The sequence below is a fragment of the Cervus elaphus genome, chromosome X, assembly GCF_910594005.1.
Source record: "Cervus elaphus chromosome X, mCerEla1.1, whole genome shotgun sequence".
Lineage (NCBI taxonomy): Eukaryota > Metazoa > Chordata > Mammalia > Artiodactyla > Cervidae > Cervus > Cervus elaphus.
The window spans coordinates 58,084,905-58,107,113 of record NC_057848.1 but is presented as its reverse complement, the minus strand read 5'-3'; the positions used below and the strand labels follow the sequence as shown (position 1 = coordinate 58,107,113).

The following is a 22,209-nucleotide window of genomic DNA, read 5'->3' as shown; positions in this document are numbered from 1 at the left end:
GAGAAAGAAGAAACCTGGTCATTTGGGGTAGCCCTCTATTCCTTGGTTGTGTTTCCAGTTCTTCTAGTTTCTTTAAATATACCAAAGCAGGACGTCCCTGGTGCTCCAGGGGCCAAGACTCCAAGCTCACAACGCAGGGGCTCAGGTTCCATTCCTGGCGAGGGAACTAGATCCCACATGCCATAACAAAGACCCAGATGCCGCAAAAAAGGTCAAAGATCCTCTGTGCTATAACTAAGACCCAGTGCAGGCAAAGAAATAAATCAGTGTTTTTTTAAAAACTAAGTCAAAAAATACATACCGAAGAGATCAATTTTACTTTCTAGGTCTACAAAATGCGTGGAAGAATACATTTCTTATTCAAACGAAAGCAGACATCTCCAGTATCTGAGGGCTTTGGAGATTTGGTTTTGCCATTTGTTTCTGCTATCTCTCACTCAAGAGTGTCTTTTCCTTCTTAATTGTCATGTCGTGTTGATTGATGATTTACACATAGGAGAAGCCTGGAAATCCGGCAATCAGGGTGGCTTCCTGGAGGTGCCAAACCAGATGCCCTCCCTACTTCGGTGACAAAAGCCTTCCATCAGGTGAGCTGCAGTGACCACAGAAGTTCTCCAACAGGCAGATATGAGCAGCAATGAGCCTAAAAACAAAAATAGACACACATCCATGGGCCCGGAGGTTGGAGAGAAAGGGGTCAGTCAGAATCACATTCAGCAAAACAAAATAAAAACTCCTCATGGTTCCAGTCATGGCAAAACAGCAAATAAGAGAAGCAGTTTGTGGAACGGTATATCAATGCTATGGGGTGTTCCAGGCCCTTCACATGAAACTGTGTAGTAGGAGTTGGGTTGAAAGGGATCCCTGAAATCATGACTCACAGAAAGTTTGAAAACCATTGTTTTTGGAATTTTTCCTCTCCCTCTGGGGATCCTAGTAAAAGCTGAACCCCTAAGAAATGCAGGGAGGGTGCCCTGACATCATGACAAGGAAGGTCGTGGGCCAGAAGAGGCTGTCTGGCTAGATTCAGGGGTCACAGGCCCAGCCCAGATCTCTTAACCTTGCCCGTATTCTGCTCCCTTTGGTCCCCCTGCAGGCCACACTGCCACCCCTCACTCACCCCGAGTGCTCTTCGTGCCCACCCTCTTCTTGATCCCCCACAGACAGTCACCAAATCCATTCTGCCCTGGACTCCCACTTTCATGGGTCCCCACCCCTCCAACCCCAAGGCCGCCACCCCAACTCCAATGGCCTGCCCTCTTTAGCCTTCTGATGGCAAAGGCTCTGCTTCCAGTGCCCCGCTGATCCCAGAACCGATTTCTCTCTCCCTGCTCCTGCTGTGTCTGTCTCCTGGCAGCTGAGAGCATCTAGTCCCCACAATATGAACAATATGGACAATATGAAACTCTGTTGTGAGTTTCACAGCACTGCTCCTCTAGGACACAACCACTTGTCCTAGCAAAAGATTTGGGAAGTTTGAAAGTTCTGCCTTGGGAATAAAGCCTGCAGTTAGGTATCTGCTCTTCTGTCTGAGTGGATACAATATTCCTTCCTCAGACTAAGGACCATTACTGAAGAAACCACCAGGGGGCAACGATGCTCTATTTAATTCTAATTGCCTCATTATAAAAGTGGGGGACATTTGGAAAATGTAGAGAGACCAATAGTAGAAAATAAAAACCATCTGACACCTTGTATGTCAGATAACCATTCAGAGCTTAACGGCATTTTGCCTACATTATTTTTCCCATCTACTTAAACATAAATAAAACGTCAATGTAACATTTATCCACACACTCTCTGGCTTCTACGTTGAAATAAAATCTTGTAAAGATCTTTCCAAGGTGTTATTTATTCTTCTATGGCATTACTTTCTAATATTTAATTATTGCAAAACACACGGACAGTATACTTCACAGAGGTTCAATTTCTATGCATACAGTAGAGAGGACAAAGAAAGTTCCCTCTGCCCTTCTAGATTCTTGACTGAGACTCCCCCCTCCCCTCCATGATAAAAGACAAATACACAGGAGCAAAACAAGTTTAAAAACATAGATACCTCCTGTATACACTGGAGAGACCTAGGAAACCTGAGGAACTCACCCAAATGGCCCAAACTACCACATTAAGTACCATCTCCAGCTAAAGACAAAAGCAGGTGTTGGGGGTGGGGGGCGGTTAGGGGAGGGAACCAAGAAAGAAATAGTAAATGAGGGTAAAGTTGCAATGCAAACTTAAGTCTTCCTCCACTGATAAAGAGTTTCAGGAGATAAAGTCATCCATCCCCCACCCCCCCTTTCTGAGAGCAGGAGACACCCTTACAAATGGAGGTTTCCCTTAGAAGTGTAAAGGTATCTTATCAAAGAGTAACTTCTACTTGGTTTTCAGAGCTTCTCCTCTGTCTGTAACATCTCAGAAATAACCAGCCCCTAATGATCAATATGCCAAACAGGCATATTCTGGTGTGGCAAGCTCTGCTCTCCCTTCAATACCACTGATAAGCCCTTTAGTTTAGGGGATCAATGACCAGAAGAGGTATTGCTGGCTCAAGGGCAAGCCAACCAATCCTTTTAGGTTTGGACACCTATTGCCAAGTTGCTTTCCAGAAAGACAACTCTACTCTCTCTGGAAGTGTGAGAGAATGCTGCTGTGATCTTGTCATTGGCAACACTGGTCCTATCTTTTGAAGTCTTTGCCAGTTTGACGGGCAACATATTTCTTCACAGGTGTTTTAAACTGTGCCTTGTCAATCAAGTGTAAAAGACACATTTACTGAGCACTGATTCACTGTCATACCTGGTACACACGAGAACCCAGAAGGGGGTAAGACAGATACCATGCCACTCTCCCCAGTCTCCGGTTCTAAGGAGATGAGCTGTGCTCAGCTGCTCAGTCGTGGCTGACTCTTCACTACCCCATGCACGGTAGCCAGCCAGACTTCTCTGTCCCTGGGATTTCCCAGGCAACAATACTGGAGTGGGTTGCCATTTCCTACTCCAGGGGGTCTTCCCAACCCAGGTATCGAACCCACATCTCTTGTGTCTCCTGCATCGCAGGCAGGTTCTTTACCAATCGAGCTATCAGGGAAGCCCAAAAGGTCGTGAACCCAAAACTAGATTTAATACATGATCCAACTTTTGTTTCAATTTCTCCCAGAAACGTGATCTTAATCAACATGTCTGGAATTACCAATAAGGTAATCTGTCTACCATAAGCTCTGTCTATCCCCCTGAGGAAGAAAAGGCCATCTGCATGAAAAAAACAAACAAAAAACCCCCCTCCCTTTCCTTGCTCCCCTAACCACCCCATATCCTACATTTTGAAAAGGACAAATTCAAAGCCCCGCCATTCTGTCTGGGCTGGCAACTGAAATGCTCACCTGGCCTTGCACTAAGAGGTGGCCTGCCTGTTCCCTATTTCACCAGGAAAGCAGATACTAATGCAGCAGACCCTGTTAAGGGACGTTCTCTCCGCTCCACTGCAAGGTTAGCCGCCGTGGGGGCGCGTGCGCCGTGGGGGCGCGTGCGCCGTGGGGGCGCGTGCGCCGTGGGGGCGCGTGCGCCGTGGGAGTACACCAGGATAAACCGCTGCTTGTGATAAGGACCTTGCAGAAGCAATCAGCCCGTGTCCCTGAGCAGAAGCCCTGGACCCTTCCACCATCCTTAAGCGGAGTCACAGAGTCGAGGCTTCAAGAGTGAAAATCTCTAATGATAGTGCGCAGTCTTCTTTTAGAAAACGTGAAATGAGGAAGCCTTTGTCCTCCAAAATTCTTCCCTTACTACCTTTCTTCTCACTGCTCTTTTCCTGAATTCCTGAGTAGCCAGGACACAAGGTGAGTTCCGGAGGGTTAACTTAACCTTCTAATGTCTTCAGCAATTCATCATATTTAGGATCAGTTCTGTCATCTTAGACTGGCATTTGGTCTGTAAAAGTATTGGTGGACAACATGTATTTTCACACCTGTAATTTTTTTTTCTTTCCTTGCTGCAAAACAACTTCAAGGCGACATCAAAAGAAATAATTGTGTTGGGTGAGAAGCAAAACAAGGCTAAAATTTCATCCCCAAAACGCAGCAAGTGCAGTCATTTTTCCTCACTCTTTTTCCTTTGGGACTTGCCATCTGAATAACACAGTAGCATCTAGAAGATTTGGATACATGTTGCCGTTGGTGGTAGTGTCAAAGATAAACAAAGCCAGACACTAAAGTGGTCAGGACAGATTTTAATCAGTAACATAATATTGCAACACAGAGAATATTCCAGCGTGACCTTTGATTTGTACAGAAGTGACTGGGTGTTTTTAAAGGGAAAATGAAGGAACAAGGAAGGGTGTAAGTGAAGGTTCAGTAGAGTCAGGAAAGTGAAAAATTACAAAAAGTGGAAAGTTGTTTGAAGGGAGTCAGTGTGAAACCCATCTGGGTTTATTGACTGGTGCCTGTCAATACGTAGGTCCTCCCCTTCCACAGAACCTGGGAGAAAGGGATCCTATGTTCTGCTGTTGCCTGGAAGTAACAGTAACTTATTTTGGCAGCCTTGAGTTTTCTAACACAGGCATGTTGAAGGGGACTAAGGTCATCCTTGGGAGGAGACCCTGAGCTGTTACAAACTATTTTAGTATTTGTTCACATCTTTATTGACCAAGTTCGAGGCTTAAGTGAGAAGAGGGCTCAGAGGAGACTAGCTAGAGTTTGGTCGAGGAGAGCACCTTTATCAGCAGACCACAAGGCTTCAGTGGTATGTGACGCCAATCACAAGCCCACACGATAGAGCAGAGGGGATCTCATAGGCCAAGATGCATGGAACTGCCTCATGTGGGATGGGAGAGCAGGGCCTGAGCCACCCGCAGGGTGGACTCTCTCTTTCCTCTCAGTTCTGTCTACTCATGCACACAAAACAAAGTTCTGTTCTGGTGAGAGTGAACCGGCAAGACAACTTTGACAGGGAGCAAGAATTTAGAAAACAGTGGACAGCCTGCAAAATGTGTATTGGAGAGAGCCCAGATGCTCCTTCCTCTGTGCCCTGCTGTCCTGAGGACAGCTTGTGGATGGTGTACATTAATATATGCCCATATAGCACTCAGGGATTTTGCTCTACCCTCCTGGAAAACTCCGTTACTGTCCCCACTGCCAGCCTTGGAGAGGATAGGGTCAAGAGCTATCGGTCTTTTGTGTCACATGCAGATAACATGTCAGTATTTTCCAGGCTAGCTTTTGGGGTGGGGATGGAGTTGTGGGTGGGGTAGACATAGCTTCCTGCACTCGTGCTCAGGAGCTCTGCTTGCAGAGTGGCTCAGGAGTCTATATATTTCAGAGTTCTCCAGGAGATTTAAGCTTCCAGGCTTCCAGATATGGAGGTTTCAAGGTTCCAAGAGCCTCCTTGACTAGGCTCAGAACTCCTGCAGTATCCACACCACCACCAGCACCACATTCTGTAGGTCAAGGCCAAGTCACAGACCAGCTCAGATTCAAGAGCCTAGAGAAACAGACTCTACTTCTTGATGGAACGACTGGCATAGTCCCAGTGCCAAGGGCTGCACGTCTAGCAATGGAAGGAATTGTTGGAACCTTCTTTGCAGTCAACTGACCAATCTACCTGGAATCAATATTTCACCATTCCAGGTGCTAAGGAATTGTTATGGAGTACTTGGCATGCAAGCATTCACAGCTCCTCCTCTAGCCATTTTAAAAGGACGTCCAAATGATCCTCTCTGAAAAGGCTGGCTTCCCATGTTTAATCACTGATTATCACGGTTAAATGGTATGTTCAAGAAGCAGACCATGGGCCGGAATTGCACAGTACAATCAGTCATACATAAATACGTTAATAATCATTCTTGCTTTTACACAACAGAATCCACTCAACTAGTTTAAATTAGCAAATACGTATTAGAGATATATGAGGTTATAATCTGTGGGAAAGATAGTGGAACAGACTCTAGGTTCGGCTTCTTGGACCAACTCTGGTGGATAGGCAAGGGAGAACTTAGAAATCACTGGCATCAGATTGGCAGAACCTAAGTTATGTGTCTAGAGCTTAGCAACAAGGGAAGCTAGGAAAAGCAGGGAGTTTAGCGAGGGAGGAGGGCATACAGTTCTATGGGTTTTAATAGTTTTTTTTTTTTTTTTACAGTAGCTGTATCACTCCCCAAAGAACTTCCTTCTTCAATCGCTTTATATTGATACCCTCCCCCGGCAATATACTCTGGCACCCACTGATCTCTCCATAAGTCTAGTTCTGTCTTTTCAAGAAAGTCATATAAGTGGAATCATGTAGTATGCAACTGTAGTGACTAGCTTCTTTCACTCAGCACAGCTTTGCAGTTCATGCAACTTGTTCAGTATATCAAGAATTCATTCCTTTTTATTGCTGCATCTCAGTGTATGAAAGTGCCAGTGTTTGCTTATCCTTTCACTGGCTGAATGATATTTGAGTTGTTTCTAGTTTCTGGCAATGATGAATTGAGCTGCTATATGTGTGTACAAGTTTTGGTGGGAACACACGTTTTCAGTTCACTTGGGTAAATACCTAGAAGTGGGATTGATGAGTCATGTGGCGCATGCCTGCTAAGCTGCTTCAGTCGTGTCCAACTATTTGCAACCCTATGGACAGTAGACTGCCAGGCTCCTCTGTCCATGGGATTCTCCAGGCAAGAATACTGGAGTGGGTTGCCATTTCCTTCTCCAGGGGATCTTCCAACCCAGGGAGTGAACCTGGGCCTCTTATGTCTCCTGCATTGAGACATTGCTAGCATTGCTAGTGGTTCTTTACCACTAGCGCCAGCTGGGAAGCCATGTGGTAAGTGTATGGTTAACTCTATAAGAAACCACCAAACTGTTTTCCTGAGTGGCTCTATCATTTTGCATTCCCCCAGCAATATGTGATAGTTCTGGTTGTTCTCACCAGCATTTGGTAGTGTCCGTATTTTTAATTTCAGCCATTATAACAGGTGCTGCTGTGGACTTTTTTCTGTGTGTCTCCCCAAAATGTACATACTGAATCCCTAATCCCCACTGTCTGGTATTAAGAGGTGGGGCCTTTGGAGGGTAATTAAGTCATGAGAGGGGAGCCCTTTGTATGGGATTAGTGCCCTTATAAGAAGAGATAGGAGAGTGCTGGCTTTCCCTCGCTGCTCTCTGCTATGTGAGGCTACAGTGAGATGATGACCATCTTCTCCATAGAGGTATCTCATAGAGGGCTGACTTTGCATGGGAATTGTTGAACCTCTAAAGGAAACATGTTCAACATCTTTTCATGTGCTTATTCTCCATCGTATATTCCTCTTTGTGAAGTATCTGTTTGAGTCTTTTGCTCACATGTAAATTGCATTGTTGTACTGTTGTATTGAGAGTTCTTTATAATATTTTGAGTGAGTGCTTTGCCAGATATGTGATTTGCAGTATTTTCTCTTGGTCTGTATCTGTTGTGAGAGACAATTCACCGTGGGCCGTGTATGTCCCTGCACGTTCTTTGCTGGGTGAGGCCCTAACCATGCTTTCCCCTGGCCATCTCTCACCCTGAAGGATGTGCTGACTCACCCCAATAAGGAACAGGCTTGCTCCTACTTATTGTGAAAGAAACAAGGGACTTCCCTGGTGGTTCAGTGGTTAAGAATCAGCCTTCCACTGCAGGGGAAATGCTTTCAATCCCTGGTCAGGGAACTAAGATCCCACATGCCACGGAGCCACTGAGCCTGTGCCCCGTAACTCCGGAGCCTGTGCACCACAACTAGAGAGTCCATGTGCCACAACAAAACATTCCACATGGTGTAATGAAGATCCCGCATGCCACAACTAAGAACTGACTCAGCCAAATGAATGAATAAAACGTTTAAAAAAGAAAGCAGTGAATCTGCCAAACTCAGCATTTCCTCTTGGAACACAGTCCACTGTGTGTGCAGGCACCCATGATGGACCCTTGGCATCACCCCATGGGACTTGGGTGCATGAGGCTGGCACAAGCATCACAGGAACACTCTGCTTCTACTTTTTCAGTGCGTAATAAAGTGCTTTGTCTGATTCTATAGCCTTGTGTCTTCTTTCAGCATCCATGAAACATGTATATACAGCAGGTTAACTTGTTCATTTGTAAGTAGGATAAAATCTCAGATCCTGCACAGTGCTTGACAGCTTTGGAGACAAGGGTGGGAGGATGACAGAGACAGGGATTTCTGGAAGATGAAAGATAAGGGCCCACACAAGCCCAGTTATAGAATATGAGAACACTTCTGGGGATCCAGTAGAGAATGCTCTTGCCCAAATGGTGAGTAAGTGAGAATGAATTAAAGATCCCTCACTGTCCTACCTGTTAATGAACTGTTGGCTAAAACAAGATGTACAGCTTGAGAGTTGTTGAGTTAAGTTTATTTGGGGCAACATGAGGACTGCAGCCCAGGAGGCAGCATCTCAGACAGCTCTGAGAGACTGCTCCAGAGCGGCAGTGGGGGAAAGTCAATATATAAGATGTTGGTGAAGGGGGAGTTCAATACCATGAAGCACTCATTTTACAAAAGGATTTTTGTTAGTCATGAGGATCTGATATCACCATGAATGGATTTAGTGCTTCTCTAGATATGAGGAGATGCAAGGATTGAGATCATAAAATCTGTTCCTAAAAACATCCAACTATTTAAAGACCTTTCCCATCAGATTCCCTGAAGCACAGAGTGCCTCACTCCACTCTACACTCCCTCAGGGGTTGCTGAAGGTCAACAGCTAAAGCAGCATGGGGTTCAATCTCCTTAGAGGCAGATGGCAAATGCCTTTGTTGTTCAGTCATTGGCAATGCTCTTGGAAAGTGCCAGTTTGCAGTTGACACGGCCCCCTTGTGGTCATAAATCCGACCATACTTTGGGAGGCATTTCATGACCACGTTGTCCCGCATTGCTGGGAAGGCTCGTTCCCAGTTCTGGAGAAGGTTTTTGTTGACAAGACACTCAATGTGCTATTACTGGACTAGGTCTTAATAGTCAAAGATCTCTGGACACCTGTCTTCTAGTTATGGTCCAGGAAAGTATTCCCTCTTGTTGCATCTTTTCATACCTGCTGCTGCTGCTGCTCAGTTGCTTCAGTCATGTCCAGCTCTGTGCGACCCCATAGATGATAGCCCACCAGGCTCCCCCATCCCTGGGATTCTCCAAGCAAGAACACTGGAGTGGGTTGCAATTTCCTTTTCCAATGCATGAACGTGAAAATTGAAAGTGAAGTTGCTCAGTCCTGTCTAACTCTTAGCGACCCCATGGACCACAGCCTACCAGGCTCCTCCGTCCATGGGATTTTCCAGGCAAGAGTACTGGAGTGGGGTGCCATTGCCTTCTCCACTTTTCATACCTAGAGTTACACTATTAAAATCATTCATCATATATTGAGCTATACATTTGATCAGCTGCTTCAAGTCTAGTCATCATTTTCATTGGAGGCTCAGTCACACACTTGGTAATACAATAAGAATCTTTTGAAACAAAATACAAATGATATAGTGGAATTAAAAGTAAATATTTTAGCCATGAGCCGCCTACACCAGTTTTTGTTTTTTTTTTTTAAAGATCGTCAAGACTAGGGAATGGGTCACTTAAAGCAGAAATCTGATTTTTCATGTGGTTCAAATGTGTTACATTAAAGGATGTACCAGGTATGAAAATCTGGCATTCAGATTGAATTATAGCACAGATATCCCTGTGAGATCCTATAAGGTGTCAAGGGCCTTGCAGTTGTGTAGCAATGCCTTTCTCATCATAGAGATCTCAGAATTCAATAGGCTAATAAGGATTTTTACATCGATGTTCATCAGTGATATTGGCCTGTAGTTTTCTTTTTTTGTGGCATCTTTGGTTTTGGAATTAGGGTGATGTTGGCCTCATAGAATGAGTTTGGAAAGTTAACTTCTGCAATTTTCTGGAAGAGTTGGAGTAAGATAGGTGTTAGGTCTTCCCTAAATTTTTGGTAGAATTCAGCTGTGAAGCCATCTGGTCCTGGGCTTTTGTTTGCTGGAAGATTTCTGATTATAGTTTCGATTTCCGTGCTTGTGATGGGTCTGTTAAGATCTTCTATTTCTTCCTGGTTCAGTTTTGGAAAGTTATCCTTTTCTAGGAATTTGTCCATTTCTTCCAAGTTGTCCATTTTATTGGCATAGAGCTGCTGGTAGTAATCTCTTATGATCCTTTACATTTCAGTGTTGTCTGTTGTGATCTCTCCGTTCTCATTTCTAATTTTGTTGATTTGGTTCTTCTCCCTTTGTTTCTTAATGAGTCTTGCTAATGGTTTGTCAATTTTCTTTATCTTTTCAAAAAACCAGCTTTTAGTTTTGTTGATTTTTGCTATGGTCTCTTTTGTTTCTTTTGCATTTATTTCTGCCCTAATTTTTAAGATTTCTTTCCTTCTACTAACCCTGGGGTTCTTCATTTCTTCCTTCTCTAGTTGCTTTAGGTGTAGAGCTAAAGCATTAAAAGAATTCATTTGAATCAGTTCTAATGAGATGGATGAAACTGGAGCCCATTATACAGAGTGAAGTAAAGCATAAAGATAAAGACCAATACAGTATACTAACGCGTATATATGGAATTTAAAAAGATGGTAATGATAACCCTATATGCAAAACAGAAAAAGAAACACAGATGTACAGAACAGAATTTTAGACTCTGTGGGAGAAGGCGAGGGTGGGATGTTCTGAGAGAACAGCATTGAAACAAGTATACTATCAAGGGTGAAACGGATCATCAGCCCAGGATGGATGCATGAGACAAGTGCTCAGGGCTGGTGCACTGGGAAGACCCAGAGGGATGGAATGGAGAGGGAGGCAGGAGGGGGGCTTGGGAGGGGGAACACATGTAAATCCATGGCTGATTCATGTCAGTGTATGACAAAAACCACTACAATACTGTAAAGTAATTAGCCTCCAACAAATAAAAATAAATGGAAAAAATCTAATAATAATAAAAATAAGCTAATAGCCCAATTACTATCACTTAAAGCTTATGAAAGTTGTTAAGGCATAGATATGGTCAATTACATCCTCCAACCCCATTGAAGGCACACGCACACACACACACACGCAAGCTGCTAAATGGTCATACCAGTAGAATACACATTTTGACCCATTGCGATCATACCAATGGTAGATTGGTTAGGGTTACCTCTAATTCATTATCATGTATGACCTTAAATTCATGGGAATCCCAGGCTACACCTTCATATCCATCCCTGTAGATGTGAAGGCCATAAATTAGTTCCACAAATCCACTGAGTTCCATACCAATCACCCTCTCTAAGGGTAATAATAGACATAGTTCAGAAAGCACCCAGGCTTGTCTCATGAGTACCAGGTTGATCAGTTTTAGTATGATTTAACACTTCTCAACATAGAGGAGCTTTTAAATGACCATAGCCTGATATTAACCACGTAGATCCACCCCATAATTGTGGGACTTTACCTTTTCATAGATGAGAGGTTAATTTTTTTAATAGAGACTTAGCTCATCACTCTGATTGAGTTTAAATGACCCTAAGAGAAAACTTAAATCTATGGCCAGCACCCCCAGTGCAGGTATCATTAATTGGCCAGGTGAGAGAATCCCATCTAGTAATATCATGAAGCTAGAACAGGACTGAACACTCATCTAAAATAAATTTCCTAGTGGGTGTTCCTAGAGAACAGAAATCCACCAAGGTAACCCAGAAGTACTAGACAAAGGTAATTGGCCACAACCAAACAATTGGATTGAGTTTTACTTTTTCTTTAAGGCCAATCAGATTAGAGCTCATTTACAAACTGATCTCAGCAATCAGCAATATTATAAAAAGAAACAAAGACACACACTGAGACATACATACATCCAAACAGACACAAGAGACCCTATAGCTTTGTTTTCCAAACTTAGTTATGCATAAAAAATGGTTGGAGTAAGATTTCAAAAGGCTTTGTTCTCCTTTTGTTCCTTTTGGTTTCAGGAATTAGACATGGTCTAGATCCAGAGACATCTGGTCTAAAGGTATATAGAAGGACTTATTTCCTCGGGACAACAATTCTTAAAAAGATATTTTTTTCTTCAAGCTTCCTCTGGACTCTAAAGAATATTGTGACCACATTGTCAAAAATTGTATTCTTTTTTTGTGACCATAGTTTTATAGCCGAAATTTGGACCAGATAGTGCTCAACTTGGCCCTGATGACAAGGGCAGATTGGTCCCAGCAAGGACTGTCCCTCTGGGGAAGTAGGGGTCTTGGTTTAATCAGCCACAGGCTGTTGATTACAGGAGGAAGTCCTGGACATAAGGGAACTTCAGTTCATTTTCCTATCCTATGTCAATAAAGATCTAATAGTTTCAGGTCATTTTTCTTGCCATTGGATCATAGCTATAGATTAACCAATCATTTAAAAATATTTTCCCAAAGGGTTCCCAGGTCGGGTGTGGAACCTTAATTCACATATTAGCTCAAACAGTTTGTATCAGATGTCTGTGCACTCAAACCAAACCAACAAACCAAACCAAACGAGAACTTCACCAGCCAGGAGTCACACTCCAAATGAAACAAAAGGCAAAGAGATGCCCGGAAATCAAAAGCCAAGTGGCAAGAGTGCCCCAAAAAGATGGTAAAGGGATGCCACAAAATGAAAAGCCACATGGCATAAATGCCAAACGTGACTTCCCAGTTTAATTAGACCTGCAAGCTGTCAAAGTCAGTCCTAGCAGCCTTTTAATTCTGAGAGATTCAAGCAATTTCTTGTTGATTTTCTGGGAAGAAGTTGCTCTATCATTTCTGGTTTTAGAAGCTGCTAGAAAGCAGTCAAAGCACAGCCGGCCTTTTCTAATTGTGCATGTAAAAATACCAATTTTAGACTATCAAAAGAACCCAAGTTTGGCCATTTTAGGTTGAGCTCTCTCTTAGTAGAATTTCTCCAATTAATTAGGTTGTTGCAACTATGAGCTCCATATGTATTGTACATGAAACTGGCTAGAGAGTTAGAGGCTGACTTTCTGACACCCCTTTATTTCTGTTGAGAGATCACTAGTGAACTTGTGTAGTGGGCCCATGTGCTGCTTGTGAGCCTAACTCTTTCAGGAGTTACCCCAGAGTCATTTCGGCTTGTCTTTATGTGTCTCGGATTCTGCCTCCAGCAATCTAAGACCATTACGGCTGCTCAGGTCGCTGAATGGCCAGTTCTTATGTGGGATCCCCGGACGAGCAAGTATTTTAATTAATGAGTGGGTTTCCCTATGGGCCCACTGCACGGTATGAGGACTAGGCCTCCACCACTCCCATAAATTTCTCAGTCACCTGAGAAAACCGAAACCGGCCGGGAGGAGTCTGATCCCTTTTCTTCAGAGCAAAGCTCTCATGTATTTTCCTCACTTTTATCCTGACAAATTCTATAAAGGCAGTCAAATTGAGGAAAAGTGTCAGATCAGCCTCTTACTTAAACCCTCAGCCAAGACCATTCAGTCCCCTCCAATGGAGTGACCTTGGCATCTTTCAGCCAAGTCCTGGGTCTTCCTTGATGTTTTCCCAATCGAGCCCCCCCACCCAGTACCTTTCCACTGGGTGGGCAATTCTCCTGGCATCTTTCAGCCAGCCCCCCACCTAGCATCTTTTGACTGGGTGGGAATTCCTCGGTATCTTTCAAGTGAGCCCCACTCAGTGTCTAGACCGGGAGTGGGTATCCCCAAGATGTTTCAACTGGGCTCCGCCTAGTATCTTTCCTACTAGGAGGGGGCAGGTAACCTGCTCCACCACCAAATAAAACTCAGAATCTCAATCAATATGGGAGATTCAAGAACCAGGAGAGACTTACCCAAATTCGTCTGCACTCGCTGAGGAGGAGGAAGGGCCCAAGGGGCAGCTGCTGGTACCAAAGCTCCAGTCCCCCATGGAGTCCATTCAAAGGAAGGAAGTCCACTCTGGGTCGCTTCATCAGTCTCCATAACTGTGCTGCTTGTGAGATTCTGTTTCCCAATTTAAGCTGAATTAGAGGCTATGTGCTGAGAGGCAGGATTGAAACATGCCACTTGATTGGTCCCTGAGTTCTTTTTTTCCCTCTCTCTCCCCTCCCTGGGTTCCATAGGTACCATCTCAAGGGAAAGGGTATTAGCATCTAGGCACTAGTTTCCTTCAACCATCTACTTTCCTTATGACTTAGTATTGATTTCAGAAGTCATCATTCTCTACGGAATTTTCAACTAAGACACAAAAATTCGTCTGCTGGATACCTTGGTCCTTATTCCCCCCAGGTTTTATTGCGATATAATTGACATCCAGCACTCCCAACGAAAGGCAATGCCAAAGAACTTTCAAATTACCACACAACTGCACTCATTTCACATGATAGCAAGGTTATACTTAAAATCCTTCAAGCTAGGCTTCAGCAGTATGTGAATCGAGAACTTCCAGATGTTCAAGCTGGATTTAGAAAAGGCAGAGAAACCAGAGATCAAATTGCCAACATCCACTGGATCACACAAAAAGCAAGGGAATTCAAAAAAAAAAAAAAACACATCTACTTCTGCTTCATTGATTATGCTAAAGCCTTTGCCTGTGTGGATCACAGCAAACTGTGGAAAACTCTTAAAGAGATGAGAATATCAAACCACTTTACCTGTTTTCTGAGAAATCTGTATGCAGGTCAAGCAGCAACAGTTAGAACCAGACATGGAACAAAGGACTGGTTCAAAATTCGCAAAGGTGTGCAGCAAGCCTGTATATTGTCACCCTGCTTATTTAACTTACAGGCAGAGTACATCATGGGAAATGCCAGGCTGGATGAAGCACAAGCTGGAAACACGATTGCTGGGAGAACTATCAAAAACCCCAGTGGTTATTTATAGTGGAGGGGGAAATGGTCCAAATATTTGCTCTGCACTCATGCTTGGGCAAGCAATTTCTCTCCAAGGATCTTAAATTCCTCACCTATAACACGAGAATGTTGTTCTGGAATAGTAGTTCCCAAACTCAGCTCCTCAAAAATCTATCTGCTTTTAGTCATTTGTAATCTGGGGCACTCTGCCCCTAGATATTCTGGTTCAGTAGCTGTGGAGTTAGCAAAGTCAAGGCCTGGATAGGTGTGAAACAAGAACAGAAGCAATCCCCAGGACTTCCACAGGCCCCATGTAAGAAATCTGTGATGTAGATGTTAAAAGGTGCTCCTCCCACAATGGTAACCAGGTTTCCTCATTCTAGGGCTCTGAAAGCCTTGAAGAGTCTAATGTAAGTAGTGAACTATCAATAGATATTAATAGTATGCAACATTCTCAAAGGCGTTTGACCATAGAACCAACACCTACCAACAGTCCAGGCAGAACAGCATTTTCCAGATCACAGCTAAGAAAACCCTAGATTAGGTGTCTTAGCTCAGATTGTCCAAAAAAAGGATCATAGACTAGGTAGCTTAAACTACAGAAATCTATTTCTCACAGATTTGGAGGCTGTTAACTCCAAGTTTAAGGCAGGAGCATATGATTGCCTTCTCCCTATGTCCTCACATGGCTTTTCCTCAGTGTGTGTGGGCAGAAAGAGATCTCTCTCTCTCTTTTCCTCCTCTTCTAAGGCCATTGATCCTGTTGAATTAAGACTCACCCCTCACGACCTCTTTTAAATTCATCTCCAAAACTTTCTAACTTCAAATACAATCACATTAGAGTTAAGTCTTGAAAAGACTAATTTGGGGTGAGGACTGGTTATGCAAGTCAGGCTATAGCACTAGAAGACATCCAAGGCCACTCTGAGTCTATATCCTAAGATTCTCAGTGAACCATTTTGTTCTGACGAATCATTGTTCACAATATTCCAGTGGGATAATAGTATAGATAACCTCAGTTCAGTTCACTTCAGCCACTCAGTCGTGTCCGACTCTTTGCGACCCCATGAACCACAGCACTCCAGGCCTCCCTGTCCATCACCAAGTGCTGGAGTCTACCCAAACCCATGGCCATTGAGTCAGTGATGCCATCCAACCATCTCATCCTCTGTTGTCCCCTTCTCCTCCTGTCCTCAATCTTTCCCAGCATCAAGTGTTCTCAAATGAGTCAGCTCTTCGAATCAGGTGGCCAAATTGGAGTTTCAGCTTCAACATCAGTCCTTCCAGTGAACACTCAGGACTGATCTCCTTTAGGATGGACTGGTTGGATCTCCTTGCAGTCCAAGGGATGCTCAAGAGTCTCCTCCAATACCACAGTTCAAAATCATCAATTCTTTGGCACTCAGCTTTATTTTGCTGTTGTTCTTGTTAACTAATTTATGTTACTTGGATGCTAATTAATTTACTATTCTGGTGGCTCTTGCCATACATTGACATGAATCAGCCACGGGTGTACCTGTGACCCCCATCCCGAACCCCCTTCCCACCTCCCTCCCCATCACATCCCTCTGGGTTGCCCCAGTGCACCATCTTTGAGTGCCCGGTTTCATGCATCGAACTTGGACTGGTCATCTATTTCACACATGGTAATACACGAGTAACATAGATTTTTAAACTTGGGTTTCTTTAGTGACACAGAACTGCATATATGGTGTGTGGTTTGCCTCCCATCTCATGTGGAAGACTCTCATCTGGGGGTTGATAGGGTTTTGTAAATGTCCATCTAATGGGATGTAACTGGCCCCTTCCCACAGGTCTCTGCCCTGTTTTTCCACGCGGCCACTTTGAAGCTGGGCTAACCCTTCTTCAGTTCCAGTTGCCTTCTTCTGACTTCATGGCCTCCCAGCCCCTCGCCCAGCAGGCTCGGCCTCGGTCCTGTAGGTGCCTTGTTTCTGTCTTGTTCCTTGCTGCTGTGATTCTAGATATTGCAGATCTGCTTTGGAATTATATATTATGTCACTGGGGGCAAATAAAGTTTGGGTTTTTCCCCCCGTCAGGGGTTCTTGGTGTGGTCCCCAGGCCTCATTCTGGTCTCTCAGCTGCCTCAAGCCAGCCTTTCCTAGAGCTGAGCAGGCCCCTGAGACACACACGCTCAGGTCACACCAAGCTGGTGCAGGGAGGACCCCAGGTGGCCCTTTTGCCAATTCAGACCTGAGCACAGACCTGCAGGGCTCAGGAGCCACACAGGCCAGAGCCCACCCTCGTGGTCAGAGAGACCCCTCTGCCCTACAGAATGGCCAGACTCCATCTCCAGCATCCAGAAACTCTCACTCCTGGCAGTTCAGGTGCCGTCTCGCTGGTGGACCGGCGACACCAGGACACATGAAAGATAATGCTTGGCCCAAGCCCTGAGAACACACTCCCCAGCTCGGAAGAGCCTTACTCATTAAAGTCGGTACCAAAAACGACAGAAGAATGTTTCCGATTATAAGCGCTTTTGTTTGGGCTCAGATGTACGTGGAAGGCACAGCCCCCTTGTTCCCGCTCTCAAAAGCAGCCCAGTTATTCAGGAGAGAGTCCCCGGCTGGCCTGGATAGGGTCCATCCCTTGCAGGACAACAGCTCCAGGTTTCCCGATGAGTCCAGCGGAAGTCCTTTCCAACTTAGGAGTCAAGATGCACTGGCAGGTTCCTTCAACTGGGTCGTGGCTGGGAGTCAACTCAATTAGAAAGGTTTCTTTAACGAAGCAGTCTGGAAAGAATCGCTCCAACACAGCTATTCTGAGCACGCCTCGGCAGACCCTCTCCGGTGCTCCCAGTTCTCAGCTGCAGTTCCGCGCACGCAGTCCGCAGGCCGACGGCGCGGGTCCTTGTGGCGGCAGCGGCGGCTCGGTCCTCGGCGTCCGTCGTTACTCGGGTCTCGGGCTCAGAGGGGCGCGGCGGCACCCCTCCGGCGGGCGGCCCGCACCAAGCACTGCTGGAGAACGGGGTAGAGGCGCTGGCAGCCCTCAAACCCCAGGGGCACGGCCTCCGCCCAGCTCTCGGTCGGGCCGCCCTCCCCGCTGCCCAGCAGCCCTGCCACCTGCTTGAGCACCGCCATGAGCGCCAAACGGTGAGGCCAGCGGCGGCGCGCTCCTCCTCCAGCAGCGTGGGGTCCAGCAGCCAGGCGGGCGCGGGCCCCGGCGCGCGGCTCAGGCCGCAGCCCACCACCAGGTCGTACATCTCGACGCACGCGTCGGCCAGGGCGAGCGCGGCTGCAGTGAGCAGGGCGGCCAGCGCCGAGCCGCCGTACCCCCGCAGCAGCGCCCACACCTCGAGCTGCGCGCGCGGGTAGCGGCCCAGGCGCCCGACCGGCTCGAGCGCCTCCTGCGGCGCCCGCGCCAGCTCGCGCTCCTCGCCGCCGCCCGGCGCGACACGGCGCCGGCGGCCCGAGAAGGGCGCGCGGCGGAAGTCGCAGAGCAGGCCGCCGCGGGGGCCTCGCAGCCCGCCCTGGCCGGGCAGCCGCCGCGCTCGCCGCCCTCGGCCTGGCGCGGGCCCAACTCGGCGCACAGCACCTGGGGGCCCCCTGCCTCCAAGTAGGCCGAACCCTTAGCCTAGCTCAGCAGCCATGCGCGCGCGTACACCGGCCGCAGCCGCGCCGGGTCGCGAGGGGCCGGCGCCTCACCCTCGCCGGCCGCGTACAGCTGCGGCGGCTGCGACTCCTCGGGCCCGGGGATGCGGCGGTGGTCCGCGGGCATGGCGGCGCTGCTGCCGGCCGGCTCCGCGCGTCAGCCCCACCGTGCGCTGGCGCTTCCGCCCGCCAGGCCGGCCGCGCGAGGATGCGCGGGACAGCGGCTGGCCGCTCAGCTTTCTTTCTTCCTTTTTTTTTTGAAGGATGTACAGACCAATAGTTTTATTAATTTTTTTATTTTTCATTTATTTTTATTAGTTGGAGACTAATTACTTTACAATATTGTAGTGGTTTTTGTCATACATTGACATGAATCAGCCATGGATTTACACGTATTCCCCATCACGATCCCCCGTCCCACCTCCCCCTCCACCAGATTCCTCTGGGTCTTCCCAGTGCACCAGGCCCGAGCACTTGTCTCATGCATCCAGCCTGGGCTGGTGATCTGTTTCACCCTAGATAATATACATGTTTCGATGCTGTTCTCTCGAAACATCTCACCCTCGCATTCTCCCACAGAGTCCAATATAGTCCAACTCTCACATCCGTGCATGACCACTGGAAAAACCATAGCCTTGACTAGACGGACCTTTGTTGACAAAGTAATGTCTCTGCTTTTTAATATGCCGTCTAGTTTGGTCATAACTTTCCTTCCAAGGAGTAAGCGTCTTTTAATTTCATGGCTGCAATCACCATCTGCAGTGATTTTGGAGCCCCAAAAAATAAAGTCAGCCACTGATTCGATCGACCCCATCTATTTCCTATGAAGTGATGGGACCGGATGCCATGATCTTAGTGTTCTGAATGGTGAGCTTTAAGCCAACTTTTTCACTCTCCTCTTTGGCTTTCATCAAGAGGCTCTTTAGTTCTTCTTCACTTTCTGCCATAAGGGTGGTGTCATCTGCATATCTGAGGTGATTGATATTTCTCCCAGCAATCTTGTTTCCAGCTTGTGCTTCCTCCAGCCCAGTGTTTCTCATGATGTACTCTGCATATAAGTTAAATAAGCAGGGTGACAATATACAGCCTTGGCGTACTGCTTTTCCTATTTGGAACCAGTCTGTTGTTCCATGTCGAGTTCTCACTGTTGCTTCCTGACCTGCATACAGGTTTCTCAAGAGGCAGGTCAGGTGGTCTGGTATTCCCATCTCCTTCAGTATTTTCCACGGTTTATTGTGATCCACACAGTCAACGGCTTTGGCATAGTCAATAAAGCAGAAATAGATGTTTTTCTGGAACTCTCTTGCTTTTTCAATGATCCAGGAGATGGTGGCAGTTTGATCTCTGGTTCCTCTGTCTGTTCTAAAACCAGCTTGAACATCTGGAAGTTCACGGTTCATGTAGTGCTGAAGCCTGGCTTGGAGAATTCTGAGCATTACTTTACTAGTGTGTGAGATGAGGGCAATCGTGCGGTCGTTTGAGCATTCTTTGGCATTGCCTTTCTTTGGGATTGGAATGAAAACTGACCTCTTCCAGTCCTGTGGCCACTGCCGAGTTTTCCAAATTTACTGGCATATTGAGTGCAGCACTTTCACAGCATCATCTATTAGGATTTGATATAGCTCAACTGAAATTCCATCACCTCTGTTAGCTTTGCTTGTAGTGATGCTTCCTAAGGCCCACTTGACTTCACATTCCAGGATGTATGGCTCTAGGTGAGTGTGAGTGATCACACCATCGTGATTATCTGGGTCGTGAAGATATTTTTTGTACAGTTCCTCTGTGTATTCTTGCAACCTCTTCTTTTTTTTTTTATTTATTTTATTGTTATTGTTTTTTATTGATTTACATTAGTTGGAGGCTAATTCCTTTACAATATTCTGGTGGTTTTTGCCATACATTGATATGAATCAGCCATGGATTTACATGTGTTCCCCTTCCTGAATCCCCCTCCCACCTTCCTCCCTATCCCATCCCTCTGGGTCATCCCAGTGCACCAGCCCTGAGCACTTGTCTCAGGCATCAAACCTGGACTGGCGATCTGTTTCACAATTGATAATATACATGTTTCAATGCTATTCTCTCAGATCATCCCCCCCTCGCCTTCTCCCAGAGTCCAAAAGTCTGTTCTATACATCCGTGTCTCTTTTTCTGTCTTGCATATAGGGTTATCGTTACCATCTTTCTAAATTCCATATATATGTGTTAGTACACTGGATTGATGTTTTTCTTTCTGGCCTACTTCACTCTGTATAATGGGCTCCAGTTTCATCCACCTCATTAGAACTGATTCAAATGTATTCTTTTTAGTGGCTGAGTCATATTCCATTGTGCATATGTACCACAGCTTTCTTATCCATTCGTCTGCTGATGGGCATCTAGGTTGCTTCCATGTCCTGGCTATTATAAACAGTGCTGCGGTGAACATTGGGGTACACGTGTCTCTTTCAGTTCTGGTTTCCTTGGTGTGTATGCCCAGGAGTGGGATTGCTGGGTCATATGGCAGTTCTTTTTCCAGGTTTTTAAGGAATCTCCACACTGTTCTCCACAGTGGCTCTACTAGTTTGCATTCCCACCAACAGTGTAAGAGGGTTGCCTTTTCTCCACACCGTCTCCAGCATTTATTGCTTGTAGATTTTTGGATAGCAGCCATTCTGACTGGCATGAAATGGTACCTCACTGTGGTTTTGATTTGCATTTCTCTAATAATGGGTGTTGTTGAGCATCTTTTCATGTGTGTGTTAGCCATCTGTATGTCTTCTTTGGAGAAATGTCTGTTTATTTCTCTGGCCCATTTTTTGATTGGGTCGTTTGTTTTTCAGGAATTGAGGTGCAGGTGTTGCTTCTATATTTTTGAGATTAATTCTTTGTCTGTTGCTTTATTTGCTATTATTTTCTCCCATTCTGAAGGCTGTCTTTTTACCTTGCTTAGAGTTTCCTTTGTTGTGCAAAAGCTTTTAAGTTTCATCAGGTCCCATTTGTTTATTTTTGCTTTCATTTCCAATATTCTGGGAGGTGGGTCATAGAGGATCTTGCTGTGATTGATGTCGGAGAGTGTTTTGCCTATGTTCTCCTCTAGGAGTTTTATAGTTTCTGGTCTTACATTTATATTTTTCATCCATTTTGAGTTTACTTTTGTGTATGCTGTTAGAAAGGGTTCTGGTTTCATTCTTTTACAAGTGGCTGACCAGTTTTCCCAGGACCACTTGTTAAAGAGGTTGTCTTTTCTCCATTGTATATTCTTGCCTCCTTTGTCGAAGATAAGGGGTCCATAGGTACGTGGATTTATCTCTGGGTTTTCTATTTTGTTCCATTGATCTATCGTTCTGTCTTTGTGCCAGTCCTATACTGTCTAGATGACTGTGGCTTTGTAGTGGAGCCTGATGCCAAGCAGGTTGATTTCTCCAGTTCCATCCTTCTTTCACAAGATTGCTTTGACTATTCGAGGTTTTTTGTATTTCCATACAAATCGAGAAATGATTTGTTCTCGTTCTGTGAAAAGTACCTTTGGTAGCTTGATAAGGAGTGCATTGAATCTATAGATTGCTTTGGGTAATATACTCATTTTCACAATATTGATTCTTCCAATCCATGAACACGGTGTATTTCTCCATCTATTTCTGTCCTCTTTGATTTCTTTTATCAGTGATTTATAATTTTCTCTATATAGGTCTTTTGTTTCTTTAGGTACATATATCCCCAGGAATTTTATTCTTTTCGTTGCAATGGTGAATGGTATTGTTTCCTTAATTTCTCTTTCTGTTTTCTCATTGTTAGTGTATAGGAATGCAAGGGATTTCTGTGTGTTAATTTTATAT

At 45.4% G+C, this 22,209-nt stretch overlaps 1 long non-coding RNA gene and 1 pseudogene across 1 annotated transcript; both read right to left on the bottom strand.

Annotated features, from left to right (window-relative positions):
* Positions 1-294: 294 nt before the first annotated feature.
* LOC122690849 lies at positions 295-3,551 on the bottom strand. Its single transcript, XR_006340121.1, has 2 exons — positions 3,380-3,551; positions 295-643 (listed from the first exon to the last, which is right to left on the bottom strand). It is a non-coding gene; the product is annotated as an uncharacterized LOC122690849 (long non-coding RNA).
* Positions 3,552-17,707: 14,156 nt separating this feature from the next.
* LOC122690844 lies at positions 17,708-18,582 on the bottom strand (annotated as a pseudogene).
* Positions 18,583-22,209: the final 3,627 nt, after the last annotated feature.